This window comes from Chiloscyllium plagiosum, unplaced genomic scaffold, assembly GCF_037043375.1.
Source record: "Chiloscyllium plagiosum isolate Xiang-an unplaced genomic scaffold, Cpla_swu_hap1 HiC_scaffold_27, whole genome shotgun sequence".
NCBI lineage: Eukaryota > Metazoa > Chordata > Chondrichthyes > Orectolobiformes > Hemiscylliidae > Chiloscyllium > Chiloscyllium plagiosum.
In genome coordinates, this window is record NW_028270165.1 from 945,242 (window position 1) to 970,620 (window position 25,379).

Consider the following 25,379-nt stretch of genomic DNA (forward strand, 5'->3'; position numbering starts at 1 on the left):
TTTAGCATGCCAGAGTTATTATCTTCAATTAAGTTGAAGAAAATTTTAATTAAATTGGGTGACTGCATGAAACGGTTTGTTGGTCAGGCTCAACTCATTACCTTCAAATGAGACAATGCCATTGATTGCGGTGAACTGCTCTTTTTGCTCTAAAATCACAAGTTATTGATTTATTTTCACAACTTACTGGTATTCACACCTGCACATTCAATGTCATCTTCTGACATCAGAAATGAAATTACACCATTCATTTTGACTTACAATATTCGAACAAATAATTTACTAGCACACAGTGAATACAAAGTCTGATTAATATGAAATTAAATTTGACCAAAGAAATATAAAATCAAGATGGGAGATAACAACTGGGGGAAGGGCAGAAGGCAAGAAATGCAGCATCATAGAAGGTGCTCCTTCAGGGAGTGTATTTTACGAACTACAACTGCTAAATATAAACAAACACTCTGACATGATCCTCCGGTTTAAACGTAAACCATATCCCCATACAGTAGATACCATTTAAATAAGTTAATAGATACAAACCTTGAGCAAATCCAGCCTCCAGCTGGGCCCCCGGCTTCTTTGAGCTCGGACCTTCCTCCAGCTCCAGGGGATTGTTGAGCTCTTGGGCTCCAGCTTCCACTGCCACTCCTCCACTGAAGAAGCTTTGGGAAGCAGATGCAAAGGCAAGATACAGAACAGAGCACCTTTGCCAAGGAAAGCAGCTTATGGAGACATTGAGCAATAGCATCACATGGTTTTGACCCATCGACCTCTGGGTTATGTGCCCAGCACACGCACGCAGCACTACTCTACTTCTGTGCTCCCAGAAGCTGGATTGTGGATCAGTGTAAAGTAGATCCTATATCTCTGATAACATCGCTGCACAAGGCAGTGAAGAAGGGTTTAGGCACACTAACCTTCATCAGTTAGGGAATTGAGTATAGATGTTGGGAAGTTATAGTGTAGTTATACAGGACGTTGATGAGGCTGCATCTGGAATATTGTGAACAGTTTTGGTCCCCATGATATCGTGTGACTTCTGACTTCTTCAACTCTGGGTTTGTGTTGAACTTGATGGGATACTTTGTCCAACTCAGCATGTTTAAACAGTATCGCTCGGAGGGATTCATTTGAAACATTTGAGGAGGTGAGCTCAACAAGATTGAACTATTCAAAGTTACTTGGACTCTATTTTAAACTTACATCAGGACCAGTAGTCAGAGACACGTACAGCATGTAAACAGACCCTTCGGTCCAATTTGTCCATGCTGACCTGAAATCCTAAATTAATCTCGTGGCTCATTGTGCAACCTCACAGCGCAGGGGACCCAGGTTTAATTCCAGCCTTGGGTGGCTGTCTGTGAGGAGTTTGCATATTCTCCCAGTGTCTGCATGGGTTTTCTCTGGGTGATCCTCTTTTCTACCATGAACCAAAGATGTACAAGTCCTGTGGATTGGCCATGCTTAATTGCCCATAGAGTTAGGTACATTAGTCAGAGGGAAATGGGTCTGGGTGCATTACTCTTCGGAGGGGCGGTGTGGACTTGTTGGGACAAATGGCCAGTTTCCACACTGAAGCTAATCGCATCTGCATTTCTTTTTTGACTCTAACGAATGGCAGAGTAGACTCGATGGGCCGAATGGCCTAACTTCTGCTCCGATGATCTTGCGGTCTTAGGTCTCTCTGGATCATTTCATTGCCATTGTGCAGTCCCGGGCCCAATGAGCAGCAGTGTCCTCTGAAAGCAAAGCTCATAGGATCGTAGAACTCCTACAGTGTGGAAACAGGTCCTTCAGCCCAACGCACTGATCCTCCGAAGAGTAACCCAGTCAGATCCATTTTCCGACCCTCCACAAATTGAACACAGACCCCCAAGGTGGAATTGATCCTGGGTTTCTGGTGCCATGAGGCAACAGTGCTAAGCACTGAGTCACCATGACGCCCATGACCCACCGTGTGGTTGTGGTTGTGGGGGGTGGGAGAGGCAATTGCAGTCCAGCAGAAAACAAAAACACCTCACCTACTCTCCCACTGCACCCACTGTCAGAACTGGCAGGAGGTTCAGTCCATTGGGTGACCCAAGGCAGAACACCGGTGGGATCTGATTGCTGGGAGCGTAGGTGCCCCCGCTGGTGCTTCCGCAAGTTGCAGGAAAACATGAACCAATTCCCACACTCGGGCCAGCTGAAGGGCCTGTCCCCGCTGTGGACACACTGGTGCTTCAGCAAGGCGAAGGAGCAGGTAAAACGCTTCCCGCACTCGGGGCAGGAAAATAGCTTCTCCCCAGTGTTGACTGATTGGTGGCTGAGCAGGGCTGAGGAATTGCTGAAGGCATTCCTTCACTTAGGGCAACTGAACGACCTCTCCCCCATGTGGACCCACCAGTGGGCCATCAGGTCAGAGGAAAGAGCAAATCCCTTCCTGCACTCGGGACAGAAGAACGGCCTCTCCTCGGTGTGGACCCACTGGTGTCTCAGCAGGTGGGAAGAACTGCTGAAAGCCATCTCGCACTCAGGGCAGGAGAACAGCCGTTCCAGGTGTGGACCAACTGGTCCGTCAGCAGGGCAGAGGAATCACTAAAGGCCTTCCCGCACTCAGGCCAGCAGAAGGGCCTCTATCTTCTGTGGATCCATTGGTGCTTCAGAACCCTTTCAAATTTCACAATATCCTTCAGATAGGAGGGAGACCAGAATTGTACACAATATTCCAAAAGTATTCCACAATATTCCAATGTCCTGTACAGCCACAACATAACTTCCCAACTACAACACTCAGTCAGAGGATTGGGAAAGTTTTCAAAACCCACAAAATAACATCGGAAAGAATGGAAGGACAAACCGAATTTTTGAGAGTCAGCTTGGAAGCATCAATGAGAAATCGGCGGACTGGGTTTATTGGGTACCCGTTCTCCTTAAATACACTATATACGTATTCCTCTTGTGCTCTTCGTAGTTTCTCTGTGCTGCAGTGTGTAGTGGCTCGTTGAAATAATGTCCTGATGCAGCTTCGTTTGTGGGTGTTGGGATGGTTGCTTCTGTGGTTAAGAACTTGGTTTGCGTGTGTTGTTTTTCTGTAGATGCTAGTGTGAAGTTCCCCCATTGACTGTTCGCTCTACTGTGACATCTAGGAATGGCACTTTGTTGTTGTTCTCCTCCTCTTCAAACCAGGAGCCCCCCTCAGGCCATAGTCTCACTACTTGGAACACCAATATACATTCTAGTCAAAGGCTTCCATTGAAGACTAAAACACCAAGTCGAAGGTTCACGCCACTCCAGTTACTCCATCCAAGAATTCTTGAGTACCAAAGACACCAAGGTAGAAGAGGATAGAATAATGTTGTCCTTTGACATACAGCCCTGTTCACATCCATTAACATCAACGTCGCCAAAGAAAACTGAAGACACTACTGGAAGAACCAAAGACACAAACACGAAACAGCACCAACTTCATCAGCAAAGATAACACTGGAGCTGCGGAGCTGTGCCTTACCACCCACTTCATATTCAGTAACAAGACTAACAAACAGATCAACGGAACACCCATGAAACCGCCAGTATCAGGATTCCTCGCAGAAGCAATAATGCAGAGACTCGAACAAACAGCCCTTCCAACGATCCAACCCAAACTTTGTGTCCGCCACAGTGATGACACTTTTGTCAGCACAAAATGAAACAAATTAGAGGAAACCTACAACACCATCAACAATATCCTTACTGGCATAAAATTCACAAAAGAGGAGAACAACAACAAAGTGCCATTTCTAGATGTCACAGTAGAACGAACAGTCAATGGTAAATTCAAAACAGCCTCGACAGGAAAACAACGCACGCGAACCAAGAACTTAACTGCAGAAGCAATCATCCATACACATACAAACAAATCTGCATCAGGACACTATTCCAATGAGCCACTACACACTGCAGCACCCAGGACGATGAAGATCAATAAACAACTGTGCAGCGCATTTCCGAAGAATGGTTAGCCAATAGTCACGCTGAAAATGGTTTCCCTGGCCGGGAATCGAACCCAGGCCGCAGCGGTGAGAGCGCTGAATCCTAACCACTAGACCACCAGGGAGACACGGATACACCGTCGTATGCTCTACTGAAAATTGCTTCGCTGCCCGGGAATCGAACACGGGCCGTGGTGGTGAGAAGATTTCCACCTGTCCATCCACCAATGCCATTTTTTGTATCCATGGCTCCCGATGCGATCTCTGCAACATTAGGGAGACTGGAGGGTCAAGTCACATCTCCGGGACACCCGCACCAATCAACCCCAAAGCCCCGTGGTTCAACATTTCAACCCCCCTCCCACTCTCCCGAGGACATGCAGGTCCTGGGCCTCCTTCACCGCCGCTCCCTCCCTACCCGACGCCTGGAGGAAGAACGCCTCATCTTCCGCCTCGGAGCACTTCAATCCCAGGGCATCAATGTGGACTTCACCAGTTTCCTCATTTCCCCTCCCCCCATCTTACCACAGTTCCAACCTTCCAGCTCAGCACTGACCTCATGACCTGTCCTACCTGTCAATCTCCCTTCTCACTTATCTGCTAAACCCTCCTCTCTGACCTGTCACCTCCATCCCCACCACCACTCACCTATTTTACTCTTTGCCACCTTCGCCTCAGCACACCACCCACCCCAATTTATCTCTCCACCCTGGAGGCGTCCTGCCTCTATTCCTGATGAAGGGCTTTTGCCCGAAACGGCGATTTTCCTGCTGTCTATCCTGCTGTGCTTTTCCAGCACCATTCTGATCTAAACTCTGGCTTCCAGCATCTCCAGTCCTCACTTTTACCGACCCAATAAACCCAGTCTGCCGATTTCTCATCAACAAATTGACACAAGCTGAAACAACGTGTGCAGAAACCCAAGCTACATTACCTTACATTAAATACATCTGTTAAATGATGTCCAGACAACTCAACCCTCTCACCATCATGGTAGCCTACAAACCTACCAACACACTTGAACAGCGGCTAATGAACCTGAAATATCCGATACAAACAAGCAGCAAACGAATGTTATTTACAAAATACCATTCAAGTAAATAAAAACATGAACTCTGCCGCACAGTTCTCTGTGGCAAGAAATGCTGGGATGAGATAAGGAAGATATTTTCAGCCAAAACGAATCGACACTGACTGGACAGCAATTTACAATCACCCCTATCAGCCCAGGATGGAAGATACGAAGGGATGAACAGTTTTCTTATTTTCGGAAGATTCACAAATATGAGACTGGGTTTTGGTGTTTGTTTCCTTTCCACTCCTAGGAACATTGGTTGGGGTGGTGAGTTGGGGAAAGTGAAATGTGCCCGTGAGCAGCGTGTGGGGCTCTTTCAGCTTCCCTCCACTGACAGCGCTGTGACTTGTCGCTGATGTCCTCAGGGACACTTACTGACGCGAGACAGTGAAAAGAGTCTCGTTCCTGCAGATCAGGAATTCAAACCAGCTTCAGGACAATGAGAAAGATTAATTGGGGTGTGTGAAGAAGCTGTGAGCTGCACTTCAAACAGGTAGGTGGAGTCAGATGCGTCATCCATTGCGCCCCCGGCCCTGTGCGGACCTGACACCGCCATGCTGCAGAATTCTGACCTTAACACGGACATGCGCAGCAATGGGAACATTCACAAGGTGAACAGCCAAAGATAATCACCGTCACTGCTTCCCTTCCATTGTCCCAACTTTGTGAAGCAGTATCTTTCACTACTTCACGCCCCTCACTGTTCTACTCTCATTTCCAAATACTTGACTCATTGCCTCAAAAGCAGCTCTGTGCTTGTACCACCCTGACAGGCAGTGTGTTGCAGATTCCCGACCAGTCCCAATGTGAGTGAAGTATCTTTCACCCTCCACTGATTTGAATCTTAAAGAAGAAACTGGGGAACAGTCTCCCTTCCATTTTGACGACATTTCTCATTTTGTCGTCGGCAGGGTTCACACGTGCGTGGGGAAACCGCAATGGATTTCAAGTCCATCGCATTAACCACTCGGCCCACGAATACAGAACCACACTGACAGCTTCACTTCCCAGGTCTGTCTGCCTGTGGAGCTGAGAAAGAGTGAATTATTGCTGGGTTTGTTTGAATCCAATCTCTTCACAGGTTTCGAAAGGGTTAAATATCTGCACATGGAGAGTTTGGTTGTTTCATCCCGAAAGATGAAATGAACTTTCAGTTAAAAGCAAAAACAGAAATTGCAGGAGCAACTCAGCAGCTCAGGCACCATCGGCGGAAAGAGAATCAGAGACAATATTTCAGAATTCTGTTTTCTCCCACAGGTACCGCCAAACCTACTGAGTTTCTCCAGCAGTTCCTCTTTCTGTCTCGGATTCTCAGCATTCGCAGTCCTTTACGTTGGAAATTAAATAAATTCAGCCTCATGTGCAGGAATGAGAATCCTTTCAATTTCCCAAAAAATCGGCAGAGATTTCAAGACATTCGGAAAAAAAGTAAAAGTGACATTAGGAGGAACATTTTCGCACAGGGAGTGGTTCGGATCCGTAAATCCCTGTCTGACCGTGACAAAGAGGCAGATTCAAGAACACAAAAGGGAATTCGGTGGTCATGTTCAAAGTAACAATGTGGAGATTTACAGGGAGAAGGCAAGAGAATGACACGAATAGAGTCTCTCATTTACCTGCTGTGTAGAACCAACAGAGCTAAGGTGGGCCTCCAAATGCGCTGTGACACGTGTTGTGATTCAGAGTGAACTCACAGTTCGACCTACGGAAGGTGGGGATTTAGAAAAGTTTATATTTACACAGTCTCCTCGCGTCAGCGCAACAGCAAAATGGTTTAATTATCCACCAGTGGAGGGAGCCCTGTTCCTGGAGATGGGACAAACAGCTGGCTCAGGGATACCAGTCCACATTGCTCTCTTTGCCACCAGTTTAGAGGGAGAACATTGGAGGGACAAAGGAGTGAATAACGATCTGTGTAGGAGGGTGACTAACTGTTAATGGAGACTCTTCCTGGCTAACAATAAGTCATGTGTAACAGCAGATGAAGTGATAAGAAGGCCTTGTGTGGGTGTGGTAGGGGTCAAGGGCATGGGGGAGTTCGGGCTCAAACAATTTTGAACTCGGTGTTGAAGACTGGAGAGCTGTAGGATCTCCAAGTGGAAAATGAGGCGTTGGTCTTCCATCAGGAGCTTAGCTTTGCTGGAACACTGCTGCATGCCTGAGACAGAGAAGTTGGCCAGGGAACAGGGTGGCGCGTTTGGTGACAGGCAACCAGAATCTCAAGCCCTTTTTTTTGCGGGCAGAACCGTGATGTTCTGCGAAGCATTCACCCAGTTTATGTTTCATGCTACGTTGGGGAAACCACACTGTGAGCAAAGAATGCAGTAGACTAGGTTGTGGCAAATGTGCAGGTAAAGTGCTGCTTTACCTGGAAGGTATGTTCGAGCCCTTGGATATTCAGGAGGGAGCAGGTAAATGGGCAGGTGTTACACATTCGGCGGTTGCAGGGGAAAGTGCCTTGAGACAATGGGAGGTGGGTGTGGGGTGTTGCGAGTGAAGGAAGAGTGGCCCCGAGATGTAACCCTGCCCATTTTCCTCCTCTCATATATAAATCCGTGAAGTTGAAAGAACATTCCATAGAATGATTCAGTACCACGTGACTCATGAACTAATTCGTATTCATGTTGCGGGGCCAACATCATTATTGTGTCATATCAGCTGCAGGCCATCATCGGGGGGAGGGGCACTATGACGTCATGGTGAGACTGGAAGCCCCAGGGACAGTTTATCAAATAAACCTCCCGGTGGGTCAGGGCAACCCTGCATCGGGAAGCACTGGGATGGCCAACCACTACCAGTTAACATGGGGAACACATCTCCACATTACGCAGCCTCGAGACAAACTTCCCGTCCTTCCACTTAAAGTTCAAGAGCACTCAAACCGAAATTCCCCAGGTAAGTTTGGAAGAATTTCTTGCAGGTGTTCGCTAAATATATCTATGAGAACTTTGTAAAGTGTGAACGTTGCGAGTGTTGAAATCTTTTGCATTTGAGCGAAATCCCAGTTCGAAAAAATAGAATGTGGAAATTTAGACAGAGTTTATGTTTGCACGACGGCGATATGTCTGCGGGTGCGTGATGGAAGCATCACCCAGAAGGGAAACTATCTCTCCTGTTCAGTCAATGTCCACTTTACCAGCTTTCCCGTATAACGGCGCACTGTTCTGCACCTCGCCTTCTCATCTCTTTCCAAAAAAACTTCGACATAAATATTTCACATTGATATACAGGCCCAATGTGCACAGTTGAGATGACACACTCGTGGAGGTCTGCGGGGTCTTCACCTGTTCTCTGTATCCTGTGTTGAGGAGGGCAATGCTTGTAACTGGTCACTCCGGTGTTAGAGAAAAGTTTAGAAACTAAATGGTTCAACTTTCTGCCAGTAGAGAGGGCCCGGGACAAACAGAAGCAGGGAGACAGAATGAGAAGCAGCTGTTCTGGAAACTCTTTGCCGCTTGCAATTCTCAGAGCAATTTCAATTGTATTTCACACTGAGCAAGACTCAGCTGGTTGTAGAGGTAGAGCGGGGGTGTGGTGTTGGTCGCTGGGTATGATTCCGGTTTTGGGTTTTCGACTCCGCAGGCTTGCAAAAGATCCATGGCTCGAATCTCGGCGCGAGCCCGCGTTTCCTGGTTTGTGCAAGAGTGCCCGATTAATTTTTTCAAAAAGCACCTTCGCTAAACCAGGTTGGGGGGCTTGAAATACAAATTGAGCAGAAAGCAGGGAAGTGAAATGATGGAATATTGCGTTGACGCCAGTGGTGCCGTGTTTAAGGAATGTCAGCGATGAGGTTAGATTGAAAAAATTAGGACAGCTCTCCTCGGAGAACAGAAGTTCGAAATCTGGCCTGACTGAAGCTTTCTGAATCATGCGGGGTCCAGACAGAGAAAGTAATGCAGTTAAAATGCTCCCACGCCTGAAAGGATCGGCAATGATTCGGCAGAGTTTTAATGTCATCAGGAAAAGAACTAAAAGTGACATTAGGAAGGGTGTGGTTAGGGTCAGCAAATCCCCTGACATTGACAAAGAGGCAGAATCAATAGACGCATAAGGGAACGCGGTGGTCATGATTAAAGTAACAATATGCAGAAATACACGGAGAAGGCAAGCGAATGATACGAATAGAGACGCATGTTTACTTACTGTGTCGAACCAGCAGAGCGAAGGTGGGCCGCATGGCGTCCGTCTGCGCTGTGACACATGTTGTGATTCAGTGTGAAATCACAGTTCGACCAACAGAATGTGGGAAGTGAGAAAAAAGTTTATAATTACACAGCCTCCATACGTCTGCGCAACAGCATATTACACGACAGCAGTGGAGGTCTTTGACATCAGTCTCGAACGTGCCTGCCGCGTGCCAGACGAAAGGCTGAAGAGACCTGTGGAAAACAGGAATGTGCTGGGCGCATAACCCAGCGGTCGATGGATTGAAACCATCCTCTGCTGTTGCTCCATGTCTCCCTGAGCAGCTTCCATTTGTAATGGTACTGTGCTCTGTTCTGTATCTTGCCTTTGCACCTACTTTCTGAGTGTCTGAATGCCATGTATCATACCGATACACTCGCGAGCCTCACACGGTTCAAGTAACATGCTTTTTGGAGGTCTGAGTGATCTTCTCCTGTTCTTCGTCGGTTTCCTATTAACTGAATCGCAAAACCACTTCTCTGAGATGCCAATGAGATGATAAAGTTGAAACGCATGCCTTGCGGTTTTGTCCATTCCCCGCAGTAATTCGCCACGCCGGTTCGGACGTGAATGACAAGACGATCAGCATGTCAGAAACCGCATCACGACTCAGACACAGTCCCTCAGAGAGAGAGACAAGTGACAAACAGTCGCCGGGACTCGATGGGCTGAACCGCCTCTGTCGGCGGGAGAATGATGCTAAGCGTTTATGCCGTCCCACTGCCGGTCTCTGGGACAGACAGACTGAGGGAGCAACAACGTTCATTTTTAAACGTCCCTTCCGTGTTGGACTGCCTGCAGTCCCTCAGCTCAGGGCCGTGGGGATGACTCTCAGTGAGTGAAAGTTTCACTCGGATTCTCTTCATCTGGGGCACTTGGGGCTCAGATGTTAACTGCTGCGCGGTCGCAGCAAAGAAAGCGATGCCCACTTTGCAATAGACTTTCCGTAAATTGCTGCGTGAAGAGGATTTCAGAACACCAAGAAGGCTGCACAACAATGTATTCATATGAATTTACCTCAGGGAAGAGTCTCCGTTGTACATTTCTCTCTGATCCGCCAGCACAGCATCTTTCTTTCTCTCCGATAACAGACCTTTGGAGCAAGTTCACAATCAAAGCTCACTTCCCACGCATTACTGTAACTGATACCTCTCACCCCAAGGGATTGAGAGAGAACGCAGAAGAGAGAATGGACTCTTCCCTCCGCCCCTCCAGAAAAGCTTGCAAGTAGGAACAAATTGGTTTAATTATCCGCCAGTGGACGGAGTCCAGTTCCTGGGGATGAGACAAATATCAACGCCTCGGGGACAGAATGACAAGCAGATGTTCTGGAAACTCTTTGCTGCTTGCAATTCTTGGAGCAATGTGGATGTATTTCACACTGAGCAAGTTTCAGCTGGCTCAGAGTCTCGAGTGTACATTGCTCTCTGAGTTTATATTTGCACATCGGCGACATGTCTGCACAACAGCACATGACTTTTCACGTCATTCTCCAACATGCAAGTCACACGCCAGAAGAAAAGCTGAATACTTCTCTGGAAAAGCTGCCGTGCAATGCAGGAGAATGGCACAGCGGGTGCATGCTGGGATCATAACCCAGAAGCGAAGCCATTTTCTCCTATTCACTCAATGTCGTCTATAACAGCTTTCCCGTGTAACGGCGCTCTGTTCTGTTCCTTGCCTTGTCATCTGCTTCCCAAAACTTCGGGTATCTGAGTTAAATATGTCACATCGATACGCAAGTCTAATTTATACAGTTGCGCTGGCACACTTGTGGAGCTCTGAGTTGTCTTGTCCAGTTTTCTGTCGGTGTGTTCTGATCTCAAGTGTTAAACCTCTTCTTTCAGATGGCAATGAACCGGTGAAGTTAAAACACATGACTTGCTGTTTTAGTCCATTTCCTGCAGTAAAGAAACCAACGGCTGTGTAACAAAAGACTTTCTGTAGGATCGCTGTGTCAAGACAAATTCTGAACACCAAGCAGGCTGCACAAAAATGCACTCATATCAATTTACCTGAGGGAAGAGTCTCCGGTGTCCATTTCTCTCTGTCCCGGCAGCACAGCATATTTGTATCTCTCCGTTGACAGGACCTTTGGAACAAGTTCAAAGTTGTCCATTTCCTACGCATGACTGTAACTGACTTCTCCTGCCTCACCTAATAGTGTGAGAGAGAGAGAGCAGAAGAGCGAATGGGCTCTGCCTTCCACTAGCACAGCTTGCAAGTAGAAACAAAATGGTTCAATTATCCACCAGTGGAGACAGCCCGGTCCCTGGGGACGGGACAAACAGCAGCGTCCTGGGAGCAGGGAGACAGAATGAGAAGCAGATGTTCTTGAAACTCTTTGCTGCTTGTAAGTCTGGGAGCAATGTACAATGTATTTCGTACTGAACAACTCCCAGTTGCTTCAGGAGCTGGGCGCGCACATGTTTGTTGGTCTCGGGTATGATGCTACCGTTGGGTTTTCTTAAATTGACCTGAGCAAAAATGCCGGGTCAGTTTTCTCAAAAAGCCGCTTCGTTAAATCAGATCGGACTGCTTGAATTAGGAATGGGACTGAGGTATCATTGCAGAGAACACGGCACAGGGAAACACTTGCTCAAAGTGAAAACAAGTATTGCAGATTTTTCGCCCGTGCAATCCGAGCCTGAATGAATCCTCCACCTGTATTACGCTCAATTCTGAGTGTGATACTTCAGGAAGCGGGGAAGTGAAGTGATTGCAGACAGCGCCGAACTGGTTGAAGTGAATGGTACCGTGTATGAGGAATGTCGGTCATGAAGGTAAATTGGAAAGTTGGGGCAGCTCTCTTTGGTGAACAAAAGGCTGTTTGAAGTTTTCCACGTCATGAGGGTTTTAAACAGAGGAAATAATGCTGTGAAAATGCTCCTAGGCCTGAAAGGATCGAGAACGATTCGGCAGAGGTGTAAAGTCATCAGGAAAATAAGCAAAAGTGACATGAGGAAGACCGTTTTCACACAGGGAGTGGGGTCAGTAAGTCACTGTCTGACAGTGGCAAAGAGGCAGATTCAATGGACACAAAAGGGAATTCGGTGGGCACGTTCAATGTAACAATGTGCAGATTTACAGGGAGAAGGCGACAGAATGAGGCACTTATTTGCATACTGTGTTGAGCCAGCAGAGCTAAGGTGGGCTGCGTAGCCTCAGTCTGCGCTGTCACACATTTCGTAATTCTGAGTGAAATCGGAGTTGGACCAACAGAACGTAGGAAATTTGACAACGGGTATATTCTGCCCAACAGGATACTCCATCACAGCAATGAAGGTGTTTTGACATCATTCTCGAAGGTACATGACACAATGCAGATTCAAAACCGAGTATTCCTTTGAATCACTGAGTAATTTGTTTACAGTTATTCAGTTGAGGTGAGCGGAGTTGCGCATTGTGAGCCACTCCAGTTTATAGGTCGAAGCCGTTTTCTCCTGTGTGATAGTCCCACCAGCACTCCAATTTGCTGTGCTTCCAGTCAGTAGTTGCAGATTATTATCCCATACTGATACACGGGCCACGATGACCCAGCTGTGGTGACAAGCTTGTGAAGGTCTGAGTGCTCTTCTCCTGTCCTCTGTCTGGCTGCTATGATCCGAATCATCAAACCTCTCTTCTCCGAGATAGGAATAAACTGGTGAAGGTGAAACACATCAGTTGCGGTGTGTCCCATGCGCAGGAGGCCCTGCAGTAATTCCCCACGCTGTTTCACACAGCAGCATCCTCTCGGTGAATTACGCTTGGCAAAAATATCGACTGAACCAAATCAATGTCGGCCACTGAATTTTACTGACACCGTTTATAAACTTCGGGCTCACCGTTAATGTGGAGAGAGGCCGTCAGACTGTCGTTTCTGCTCCTTCTGTTGAATAAAGACAATTTTAACTGTGTCCAGTGAGAGGATAGAATTTGCTGTTGGTGGGAAACATTTCTATCTGAACTCGCATTCACTCTCCTGATAGATTGAAACATAAAGCTGGGAGTCTCTGGATTATGTTGTAAAAAAATCGGTATTATGTTATTCACACCGCGCTGTCACCAACTGAACGAAGCGGCTGCCCAGAGGGAGACGGCTGCGTTGAAATCGGGAGGTGAACTGGGGGGAGCTGAGCATTTACCCAAACAATGGACACACCACCTCCCTGACACAGTATTCACAAATCAAATTGACAGCAAAGCTTCACGTGTGATTGAAAGTTTTCGGAAAGAAGACTTGGCTCAACAGATATACGGAGTGAACCTAATCCTTTCTTGATTTGAAATGTAAGAAGCTGATATTAGTGAACTTGACGTGATTTGAACGCGCTAACGTTGCGCCACAAGCTCACGGATGGCAGGTGCCCTCGATTCATGCTTAAGGGAAGTGATCGAACTGCAATGGTTTTACGTTATGAGTAACAACGGAGGTGAACAGTTCATGTCTGTTCTGTCTCTCCCCCCTCTCCTTCTTTCTCTCGAAACTATTTCCAACTCTACCTCAATAAAAAGCTGAAAGAACTGCGGATGCTGTCTATCAGAAACAAGAAAACACAGTAGTTGCCGGTGACCCTTCTATAGAGCTGATGGTGATTGGTTGGTTTATATGCAGGAGATACCATGTGAGGAAGGCGGATGCAGTAAATGATAGATAAAGACAGACCCCAAAGCGAGGGAAGAACCGTTGTACAGGAAAGGGAGTTGATAACGATCCGCGTGGGAGAGTGAATGGAGACTGTTCGTGGCTTAGAATAGGTAGTGTGTAATGACAGACTATGTGATAACAAGACTTGGTGTGTGTGGAAGGGACGAGGATACTATGGAGTTCAGGCCCTAGAATTATTGAATTTGATATTGGGACCGGAGGGATGTATGGTCCCCAAGTATAATATTCGGTGCTCTTCGTTCTGCTGGTGCTGAGCTTCGCTGAAACACTACAGCAAACCTGAGACAGAGATGTTGGCGAGGGAACAGGGTGGGGTGTGGAATTGGCAGGCAACTGGAAGCTCGGGGTCTTTTTTGCGGGCAGAACGTAGATGTTCTGTGCAGCAGTCACCCAGTTAACGCTTCGTTTTCCCCATGGTAGATGAGACCACATTGTGAGCAGCAAATGCAGGAGACTGGGTTGTGGGAAGTGCAGGTAAAGTGCCGCTTCACCTGGAAGGTAAGTTTGGGCCCTTGGATAGTGCGGAGGGAGCAGGTAAATTGGCTGGTGTCACACATTCGGCAGTTGCAGGGGAAAGTGCCGTTGGACTATTGGGGAGGGAATGGGGATAGGGTTGATGGAATGAAGGAAGAGTGGACCCAAGGTGTAGTCCTGCCCATTTACTTATCCGCCAAATAGAGGAATTTGTTAAGTGTGTACAAGGAAATTTCTAATTCACAATGTGGATGTACATACTGGCGAGGGTGCAAAACCTAAGGGCCAGCAACCATAATTCTATTAACATTAGAATAGTGATTGAAAATAATATATCAGATCTAAAATTTGAAGTTCTAAAATTGAGGAAGACTCAGGTATTAGGCAAGATCTTTCAAAAGCTGAGAGGGTACAGATGTTCGCAGGTTAAAGGACTGCTGGAAAATGGGAAGCCTTCAAATATGAGATAACAAGAGTCCAGACACAGTATATTCCTGTTAGGCTGAAAGGAAAGGCTGGTAGGTGTAGGGAATGCTGGATGACTAGAGAAATTGAGATTCTGGTTAAGATGAAGAAGGGTGCATTCATCAGGTATCGACAGAGAGATCTAGTAAATTCTTAGAGTATAAAGGCAGTACGAGCATACTTAAGAGGGAAATCATGAGGGCAAAAAGGGGACATGAGATAGCTTTGGCAAATAGAGTTAAGGATAACCCAAAGGGTTTTTATAAATACATTAAGGACAAAAGGATAACAAGGGAGAGAATAGGGCCCCTCAAATTTCAGCAAGGCGGCCTTTGTGTGGAGCTGCAGTAGATGGAGGGGCGGGGGGGGGGGGGGGGGGTTGAGATACTGAATGGATATTGTGCATCAGTGTTTACTGTGGAGAAGGGCATGGAAAATATAGAATGTGTGAAAGTAGATCGTGACATGTTGAAAAAATATCCATATTACAGATGACAAATTGCTGGATATCTTGAAATGCACAAAAGTGGATAAATCCCAACACCTGATCAGGAGTACCCTAGAACTATGTGGGAAAATGGGAAAGTGATTGCTGGGCCTTTCACTGAGATATTTGTATCATCAATATTCAGAGGTGAGGTGCAGGAAGGCTGAAGGGTGGGTAACGTGGTGCCACTATTGATGAAATGTGGTAAGGAAAAGCCATGGAACTATCGACCGGTGAGCCTGACATCCGTGATGGGCAAGTCTTTGGAGAGAATCCTGAGAGATAGGATTTACATGGATTTGGAGAGGCAAGAATTGATTTGGGATAGTCAGCATGGCTTTATGCTTGGGAAATCATGTCTCACGAATTTGAGTTTTTTGAAGAAGTAACAAAGTGGATTGATGAGGGCAGAGCGATGGACGTGATTTCTCTGGACTTCAGGAAGGCGTTCATCAAGGTTCCTCATGGGAGACTGGTGAGCAAGGTTTAATCTCATGGCATGCAGGGACAACTAGCCATTTGGATGCAGAACTGGCTAGAAGGCAGAAGACAGAGGGTGGTGATGGAGGGTTGCTTTTCAGACTGAAGGCCTGTGACCAATGGTGTATCACAAGGATCGATGCCGGGTTCGCTACTTTTTGTCATTTATATAAATGATTTGTATGTAAATGGAGGAGGTATAGTTTGCAAGTTTGTAGATGACACCAAAATTGGAGGTGTAGTGGACAGCAAAGAAGGTTACCTCAGATTACAACGGGACCTTGATCAGATGGGCCAATGGGCTGAGAAGTAGCAGATGGAAGTTAATGTAGATAAATATGAGGTGCTGCATTTTGGAAAAACAAATCAGAGCAGGACTTTTACACTTAATGGTAAGTTCCTTGGAAGTGTTGCTGAACAAAGAGACCTTGGAGTTCAGGTTGATTGTTCCTTAAAAGTAGAGACGCAGGCAGATTGGTTAGTAAAGAAGGCGTTTGTTATGCTTTCCTTTGTTGGTCAGAGCATCGAGGATAGATGTTGGGAGTTCATGTTGCCATTGTACAGAACATTGGCCAGGCCACGTTTGGAATGTTGCATGTAATTTTGGTCTGCTTCCTATCGGAAAGATGTTGCGAAACTAGAAAAGGTGCAGAAAAGAGTTACAATGATTTTGCCAGGGTTGGAGGGTTCAGCTATAGGGCGAGGCTGAATAGATTGTTTTCTCTGGAGCGTCGGAGGCTAAGGGGTGACCTTATGGAGGTTTATAAAATCACGAGGGATATGGAGAGAGCAAATTGACAAGTTCTTTTCCATGGGATGGGGGAGTCCAGAACTCCAGTGCATAGTTTTATGGAGGGGAGGGGAAAGATATAGAAAGGACTTAAGGGGCAAACTTTTCACGCAGAGGGTGATGCATGTCCGTCATGAGGTGCTGGAGTAAGTGATGGAGGCTGTATAATTACAGCATTTAAAATGCATCTAGATGTGTATATGAATAGGAAGGGTTTATGGGGATTTGGGCCAAGTGCTGGCAAATGGGACTAGATTAGGTTAGGATAACTGGGCTGCATGGACAAGTTGGACCGAAGGGTCTGTTTCCGTGTTGTACATCTGTGTCACTCTGTGAGACTCCATGGGATTCTCTAGGAGAAAGTGAGGACTGCAGATGCTGGAGATCAGAGCTGAAAATGTGTTTCTGGAAAAACGCAGCAGGTCAGGCAGCATCCAAGGAGCAGGAGAATCGACGTTTCGGGCATGAGCCCATCTTCATGAATTTTTAACTGTAAACTATAAACATTCCCTTTGTTAAATATTGTGAAGTGTGAAGCCATTGTTTTAGTCCCCAAGTTAGACCTGAGCACCCCCCTCCCCCATCCCAGAAACTCTGTTGACACCCTTCATGTCACATTTAAAACTAGGATCGATAGATTCGTGATCAGTCAGGGGATCACGATCAGTTACCGGAAAAGGGCAGGAAAGTGCATGTGGGGAATGTCAGATCAACCACAATCCTATTGAATGGAGAAGCAGGCTCAAGGGGTTGAATGGCATTTTCCAATTCCTATTTCTTATAGTTCCCGAACCCTTACCTCTGATACAGGTTCTGGCTTCAGTATGTGCCATTACTGAGAGTGCTGATGTTCCCTTGTGTATTATCAACAACTTAGCAGCTGCTGAAACCTCTTGTTCCTCTGTTATCTCTAAACACAATATGCCAATGTGTTCAGGGGAGGCGATGGCCGACTTTATTGTCACCAGACTATTCACCCAGCTAATGTTCTGGGGACCTGGGTTCAAAACCTGCCACGGCAGGTGCTGGAATCTGAATTCAATATAAATCTGGAATTAAGAGTCTAATGATGAAATCGTTGTGGTTTGTTGTAAAAGCTTCTCTGGTTTCCTGCTGTCCTAACCTGGTCTGATCTACATGTGATTTCAGATCCACTGTCAGCTGGTTGAATCTTCACTGTCCTTTCAGTCAATTCTTAAAGCTCACCTTTTTTAACTTTGGTGTTGCCAGAATGATTTATAGACGGCATAGGCTGGGAGTTTTTTTCACTGGGGTGTAGAAGTTTGAGGGTGTTGGTTATGGAGGTTTATGAAGTCATGAGGGACAAAGATAAGGTGAATAACCAGTGTCTTTTCCCGAAGGGGAGGGGAGTTCAAAATTTGGGAGTATATTTTTAAGATGAGAGGGAGAAGATTTAAAAAGGATGGGGTGGGGGGGGCAAACGTTTTTTACATTGAAGGTGGTTCGTGTGTGGAATGAACTGTCAGAGGAAGTGGTGGATGCAGATAATGTTACAATGTTTAAAATTATTTGGATAAGTACATATGAGCCAAACACAGACAGGTGGGTCTAATCTTCCCCCAGATATTCAAAGGGACAGCCAGTCAGTGGGGGGCAGCGCCACGCCTATACTTGTTGTGTGGCATGTGTGACAGCTGCAACAAGACGTCCCAACTCCTGTGCTCAATGCTCTGACCAAGAAAAGCAAGCATGCCAAAAGCCTTCTTCACCATCCTGTCTACCAACGACTCCATTTTCTAGGAGCTAATAACCCGCAACCCTAGATCTCTTGGTTCAAAATACTGCTTATGAAACAGATTTGGTGCTTGTTGGTAGACGTGAATATTTGGTGCATATCTCGCCTCTAATTTGGTATCTTATATTGAATGCCATCACTGATGAAGTCCAGTGTGCCAAAACCTGAACTTCAAAATCCCTCTGTTCAACTACACTCAAGGTCCTACCATTCACCATGTAAATCCAACCTTGATTTGACGATACAAAATGTAAGACCTCATACTTAGCTATATTAAACTCCATTTGCCAATAACTTTAAACTTATGCAATCTAGTTCTGGACTCTCCCACCCCAGGTAAAATACCTATCCTATTTACCCTATCCATGCCCTCATGAATTTATAAACATCTATAAAAACACAACTCACCCTTCAAAACTTCCGGGAAAATGAACCCAGTCGATTCAGCGTCTTCCTGTAGCTCAAACCCTCCAACCCTGGCAGCATCCTTGTAAATGTTTTCTGAACCCTTTCAAGTTTCACAACCTCCTTCCTGGAGCAGAGAGCCCAGAATTGCATGCAGTCTTCCAACAGTGGTGTAATCAATGTCCTCTCTGAAGAGGATTTTAAAACATATAACTACAAGCAAATCAGGTTAGTTGGGCATGACTTTCCCATAGCAGTTTTTTTGGCTGCCCTTCATTAATCTATGTTTTTTTTTCAGTTATGAGAAAATATTTTGTGGGATGTGATGATTGCGAGCACATCCAACATTTGCTCATTGTCCCTCATGGCCCTTGGACAGAGTAATTGTGACTACATGCTAGAAGGCAGTTGACAGTCAACCACATTATAGTAGGTCTGGAGTCACAAGGTGTGTGTGTGTGTGTGTGCGCGCGCGCGCGCACGCGCACGCACGTGCATACATGCATGCAGGGTTCATGAATTGTAGATTTCCTGCCTTGAAAAGGACAGTTTCAGGAGAAACACAACAGTTCTGGCAGCATCTATGAAGAGACAACAGTGTTACTGCTTTGAGTCCAGTGGTCCTTCAAAACTTGGCTGGATTCAAAACATTAACTAGTTTCTCTCCACAGATGCTGCTAGACCTGCTGCGTTTCCCCAGCAATTTTGCCTTTTGTTGCTGATCTCCAACGTCTGCAATTCATTAGTTTAGTGAATAACGTTTTCCTGGTTGCTAGGACAGAGAGAAACTTTCATTTCCAGATCTTTTTATTAGTTGAACATAAATTCCACCAGCAGCCATGATGGGATTTAAATTTGTGTTCTCAGAAGACCTGGATCTCTAGGTTGCTCAACCATTATCACTAGATCCCAATCTTCCCTTCAATGACAATTTTCTCCTGACTCTTTTCCTTTATTCATTCATGGGATATCGCATTTTGTCTCCCACTATTGTTCTGGTAAACATCAACTTCACTTTTCCGCTGTTTCCTCATAATCCTCAGTTCCCTTTCTGATTAAAAAAAATGTATCTTAGTTTTGAATGTACTTAACAATCCAGGCTCAACAGCTGTCCTAAACATGCATTCCCTTATTTGCAGGTTATTCCCTCTGGTTTTAAACTCACCCAAAAGAGTAAACTTTCCCACATCTGGCCTGTCACGTCTCCTCAGAATCTTGTTTGTGACAAGAAGGTTACCTCGAAATCTTCTAACTTCTATTAACCACAGACCGAACGAATTCATTTCTCCTCATAAGACATTATTTCCATCCCTGATAGCATCCTGGTCAACCTTCTCTGGACTGCCTCCAATGCCGCTATATCTTACCTTAGCTAAAAGGCCCAAAACTCTTCCCAGTTTTCAGTTGTGGCCTAATTGGTGTCTGATTTAGGTTCACTATAACCTCCCTACTGTTATATTCCATTTAAAAACCAACATCCCATTTATCTTCCCTATTACTGACTGAACCTGGATAACGTATTCATGGATACGAGCATTCAAATCCTCCTATTCAGCAGCTTTCTCCATTTAACATTCAGCACTTTTCCTCCTGGCAAAGTGCACAACCTCATTTTCCCACATTCTATTCCATCGGCCAAGGTTTTGCTCATTTGCTGAACCTGTCGATATCCCTCTCCATGTCATCCTCACCACCTGCATTCCAATCAACTGTCTCTACTGCAGTCTTGGCAATAGTACATTCACTTTACTTATCCAAGTAATTCATATCCATATTGTAAATAATTTTGGCCGCAGCACTGATCCCTGTGGCACATTGCTAGTTACAAGTTGTGATCCTGAACATGCCCCTATCCCTACTATATCATTGGTTAGCCACTCATCTATCCATAAGATTAGAGTGTCTCCAATATCATGTGAATATCATTGGCTCTGCCAGAAAGTCTTCCCAAACCGTCCATGAAAAAGTGATGGTGAGCTGCCACTTAAATTGCTTCACAAATATGATGTGGTCTGTAATAAAGGTTCAGGAGTGAGTTCCAGGATTTTGATCAATAACATCGAAGCAATGCGTATATGTCACAGTTGGAATGTTGTGTTCAGACTTATCTCCTCTTGCTGGTTGAAGTGATGGAGTGGAAGTTGCTCTTGAAGAGCCGCCAATCATATAATCAAGCCAGACAGATCGATTGTGGCCAGAGACTCTGCCATTTTGACTTCTCATCAATCTACATTCTTTCCATCCAAGTTTTAGTCACATCAAACTGCCTCGCAATGCTGTTATGACCTCAGTAAACTATAATAACGTGAAGATCGCTGGGATGATTTTCTACATCCGACTGCAACATAAACATAGATCAATGTTTCCAGTTTTGGTGGAACAAAAGACATCATATTGGTGGATAATTACAGTTAGTGCAAACACAGCTAGCCATCGATAAATATTAATCCTGTTCACTTCAATGGCCAAATTTCGATTCAGAAACCAAGTGCACTCAGCTGCTTGTAACATAGACAACATGACAAAATGACTCATAGGAGGAGAAATGGGGCATTGAGGAGGAGTGAAATGTTTGCTTTTGGTCTCCTCTACAATTGTTATAAAAACAGGTTGAAAGGATTCTTAAAAGGTGTCTGAAGTAGTGGTGTAGCATAACATTTCAGACAGTGGAAAGTGGAAGACCGCTTTCTAGTGGAAGAAAAAGACATTTCTTATTTCTGGAAGAACTGGAAAACAGAAGAGGGGATGAAATCTGACTTAGGAGCTATTTCCTATTTGTTGAGGATGTTGCTTCATCACAGTCTTGGTTTAGAGCATAAACTCTTCATCAGGAATGAAGGGTGGTGCAAGGGGGCTGAGAGATAAATGGGAAGGAAGTGGTGCTGGAAGGAAGGCAGCTGGGAGTGCAATAGGTAGATGGAGGTAGGGATTGATGGTGATAGGTCAGAGATGAGGGTGGAGCAAATAGGTGAGAAGCAAGGTGGACAGGTATGACAGGTCAAGTGGTCGGTGTCAAATTGGAAGATTGGATCTGGGACAAGGTGGGGGAGAGGAAATGAGGAAACTGATGAAATCTACATTGATCCCATGTAGTAGGAGGGTCCCAAGGCAGAAGATGAGGTGTTTTTCCTACAAGCGTCGGGTAGCAAGAGTTTGGCAGTGGAGGAGGCCCAGGACTTGCATGTCCTTGGTGGAATGGGAGGGGGAGTTAAAGTGTTCAGCCACAGGGCAGTCGGTTCCAGAAACGTTCCGCTAGTTGGCGTCCAGTTTCCCCAATGTGGATGAGACCATATTGCGAGCAATGGACATTATCTTATAAGTAGATTGCATAAATCTTAGCCTGCTAGAGTTATTTTCTTTAACTAAATTAAAGAAAACTTAAATTAAATTGGGTGACTGCATGAAACGGTTTGTTGGTTAGATTTGAATCATCACTCCCAAATGAGACAATGTCATGAATATCAGTGAACCTCTCTTTTTGTTAAAAACCACAAGTTCTTGATTTATTTTCACAACTTACTGGTATTCACACCTGCACATTCAATGTCAAACTCTGACATCAGAAATGAAATTACAGCATTAATTTTGACTTACAATTTTCGAAGAAACAAATTAATAGCACACAATGAATCCCAAGTCTGATTAATATGAAATTAAATTTGACCCCCAAAAAATATAAAATCAATTGGGAGATAAGAAATGGGGGAACGGCAGAAGGCAAGAAATGCAGCATCATAGAAGGTGCTCCTCCAGGGAGTGCATTTTACCAACTACTACTGCTAAATATAAACACTCTGATATGATCCTCCGGTTTTAATGTAAACCATAGCCCCGTTAAGTAGGTACCATTTAAATGAGTTAAAAATACAAGCCTTGAGCAAATCCAGTCTCCAGCCCTACCCTCCGCTTCTTGGAACTCGGATCTTCTTCCAGCTCCGGGGGATTGATGCTACTACCACTCCTCCACTGAAGAAGCTTTGGGAAGCAGATGCAAAGGCAAGATACAGAACAGAGCACCTTTGCAAATGAAAGCAGCTTATAGAGACATTGAGCAATAACATCACACGGTTTTGACCAATTGACCTCTTGCTTACGTGCCCAGCACACTCACGCAGCACTACTCTGCTTCTGGGCACCCAGCAGCTGGATTGTGCATCAGTTTAAATTAGGTCCTATATTCTGATTACACAAGGCAGTGAAGAAAGGTTTCAGCACACTGGCCTTCATCAATTAGGGAATTGAGTATAGATGTTGGCAAGTTATGTTGTAGTTATACAGGACGTTGATGAGGATGCACCTGGAATATTGTGATCAGTTTTGGTCCCCTTGGTGTTCTGACTTCTGACTTCTTCAACGCTGGGTTTGTGTTGAACTTGATGGGATACTTTGTCCAACTCAGCATGTTTAAACAGTATCTCTCAGAGGGATTCATCTGAAGCTTTTTAGGAGGTGAGTGCAACAAGATTGAACTATTCAAATTTACTTGGACTCTATTTTAAACTTACATCAGGACCAGTAGTCAGAGACACGTACAGCATGGAAACAGACCCTTCGGTCCAACGTGTCCATGCTGACCCGCTATCCTAAATTAATCTAGTCCCATTTGACAGCACCTGGCCCACATACTCTGGCAGCTCATTTCATATATGTACCACCCTCTGCATGAAGAATTTGTCCCTTTAGTATATTTCGCCTCTTACCCTAAACCTATGCCCTCTAGTTCTGGACTCCCCCACCCCAGGGAAAAGACCTTGTCTATTACCCTGTCCATGCCCCCCATGATTTTGTAACCTCTATTAGGTCAATCCGCTGCCTCCGATGCTCCAGTGAAAACAGCCCCAGCCTATTCAGCCTCTCCCTGTAGCTCAAATCCTCCAACCCCCAGTAACATTCCCGTAAATCGTTTATCATAGAGGAGTCAACGTTACAGTCCTGAAGAAGGGTTAATACCCAAAACGCTGACTACTCCACATTCTGGTGCTGCCTGGCTTGCTGTATTGTCCCAACTTCCTGCTTGCCTACTTCGGGTTGCAATATTTAGTTGTTACCACTGCAGGCTCACAGTGCCGGGTACCCAGGTTTGATTCCAGCCTTGGGTGGCTGTCTGTGAGGAGTTTGCACATTCTCCCAGTGTCTGCGTGGGTTTTCTCTGGGTGGTCCTGTTTTCTTCCATAAACCAAAGATGTGCAGGTCATCTGGATGGGCCTTGCTTAATTGCCCATAGAGTTAGGTACATTAGTCAAAGGGAAACGGGTCTGGATGGGTTACTCTTCGGAGTGTCGGTGTGGACTTGTTGGGACAAATGGCCTGTTTCCACACTGTAGCTAATCTTATCTGCACTACTTTTGTCACTAAAGAATGGCAAAGTAGACACGACGGGCCGAATGGACTAACTTCTGCTCCGATGGTCTTGCGGTCTTAGGTTTCTCTGGATCATTTCATTGGCAATGTGCAGTCCCTGGCTCAATGAACAGCAGTGTGCACTGAAAGCAAAGCTCAAAGGATCGTAGAACTCCTACAATGTGGAAACAAGTTCTTCAGCCCAACACATCTGCACTGATCTTCCGAAGAGTAACCTACTCAGATCCATTTTCCTACCCTCCATAAATTGCACACAGACCCCCAAGGGTGGAATTATTCCTGGGTTCCTGGTGCCATGAGTGCAAACCCTGAGTCACCATGGGGTTGTCGTTGTTGGGTGTAGGGGAGGCAATTGCAGCCTAGCAGAAAACAAAAACAGCCCACCTACTCTGCTACTGCACCCACTGTCAGAACTTGCAGGAGGTTCAGTCCTGGGGGTGACCGAAGGCAGCGTCACTGGTAGGATCTGGTTGCTGGGAGCGCTGGTGCCCCCGCTGGTGCTTCCGCAAGTTGCAGGAAAACATGAACCTCTTCCCACACTCAGGCCATATGAAGGGCATCTCCCTGGTGTGGACACACAGGTGCTTCAGCAGGGAGGAGAAATTACTGAAGGCCTTCCGCATTCAGGGCAGCAGAATGGCCTCACCAACCCCCTTTCCCCCGTGTGGACCAGCTGGTGCTCCAACAGTGTGGAGGAGCGGGTAAAGACCTTCCCACATTCGGGGCAGGAGAACGGCTTCTCCCCGGTGTGGATGGACTGGTGACTCAGCAGGGCCGAGGAATTGCTGAAGGCCTTGCTGCACGTAGGGCAACTGAACGACATCTGACCAACGGGCTAGTAGGTCGGAGGGAAGAGCAAAGCCCTTCCTGCACTCGGGGCAGAAGAATGGCCTCTCCTCAGTGTGGACCCACTGGTGTCTCAGCAGGTGGGAAGAACTGCTGAAGGCCATCTCGCACTTGGGGCCGGAGAACAGCCTTCCCCGGTGTGGACCAACTGGTGCGTCAGCAGGGCAGAGGGATCACTGAAGGCCTTCCCACACTCAGGGCAGCAAAACGGCCTCTTCCCCTCTGAGGACCCACTGGTGCTTCAGAACCCTTTCAAATTTCACAATATCCTTCTGATAGGAGGGAGACCAGAATTGCACACAATATTCCAAAAGTGGTCTAACCAATGTCTTGTACAGCCACAACATAACTTCCCAACTCCAATACTCAGTCAGAGGATTGTGAAAACTTACAAACCCCACAAAAAACAAGCAGGAAAGAATGGAGGGACAAACCGAATTTTTGAGAG

At 46.0% G+C, this 25,379-nt stretch overlaps 1 non-coding gene across 1 annotated transcript; it reads right to left on the minus strand.

Moving 5' to 3' along the window:
- Positions 1–4,009: 4,009 nt before the first annotated feature.
- trnae-cuc (transfer RNA glutamic acid (anticodon CUC)) lies at positions 4,010–4,081 on the minus strand. The gene has a single exon. It is a non-coding gene; the product is annotated as a tRNA-Glu (tRNA).
- Between the last annotated feature and the right edge of the window lie 21,298 nt (positions 4,082–25,379).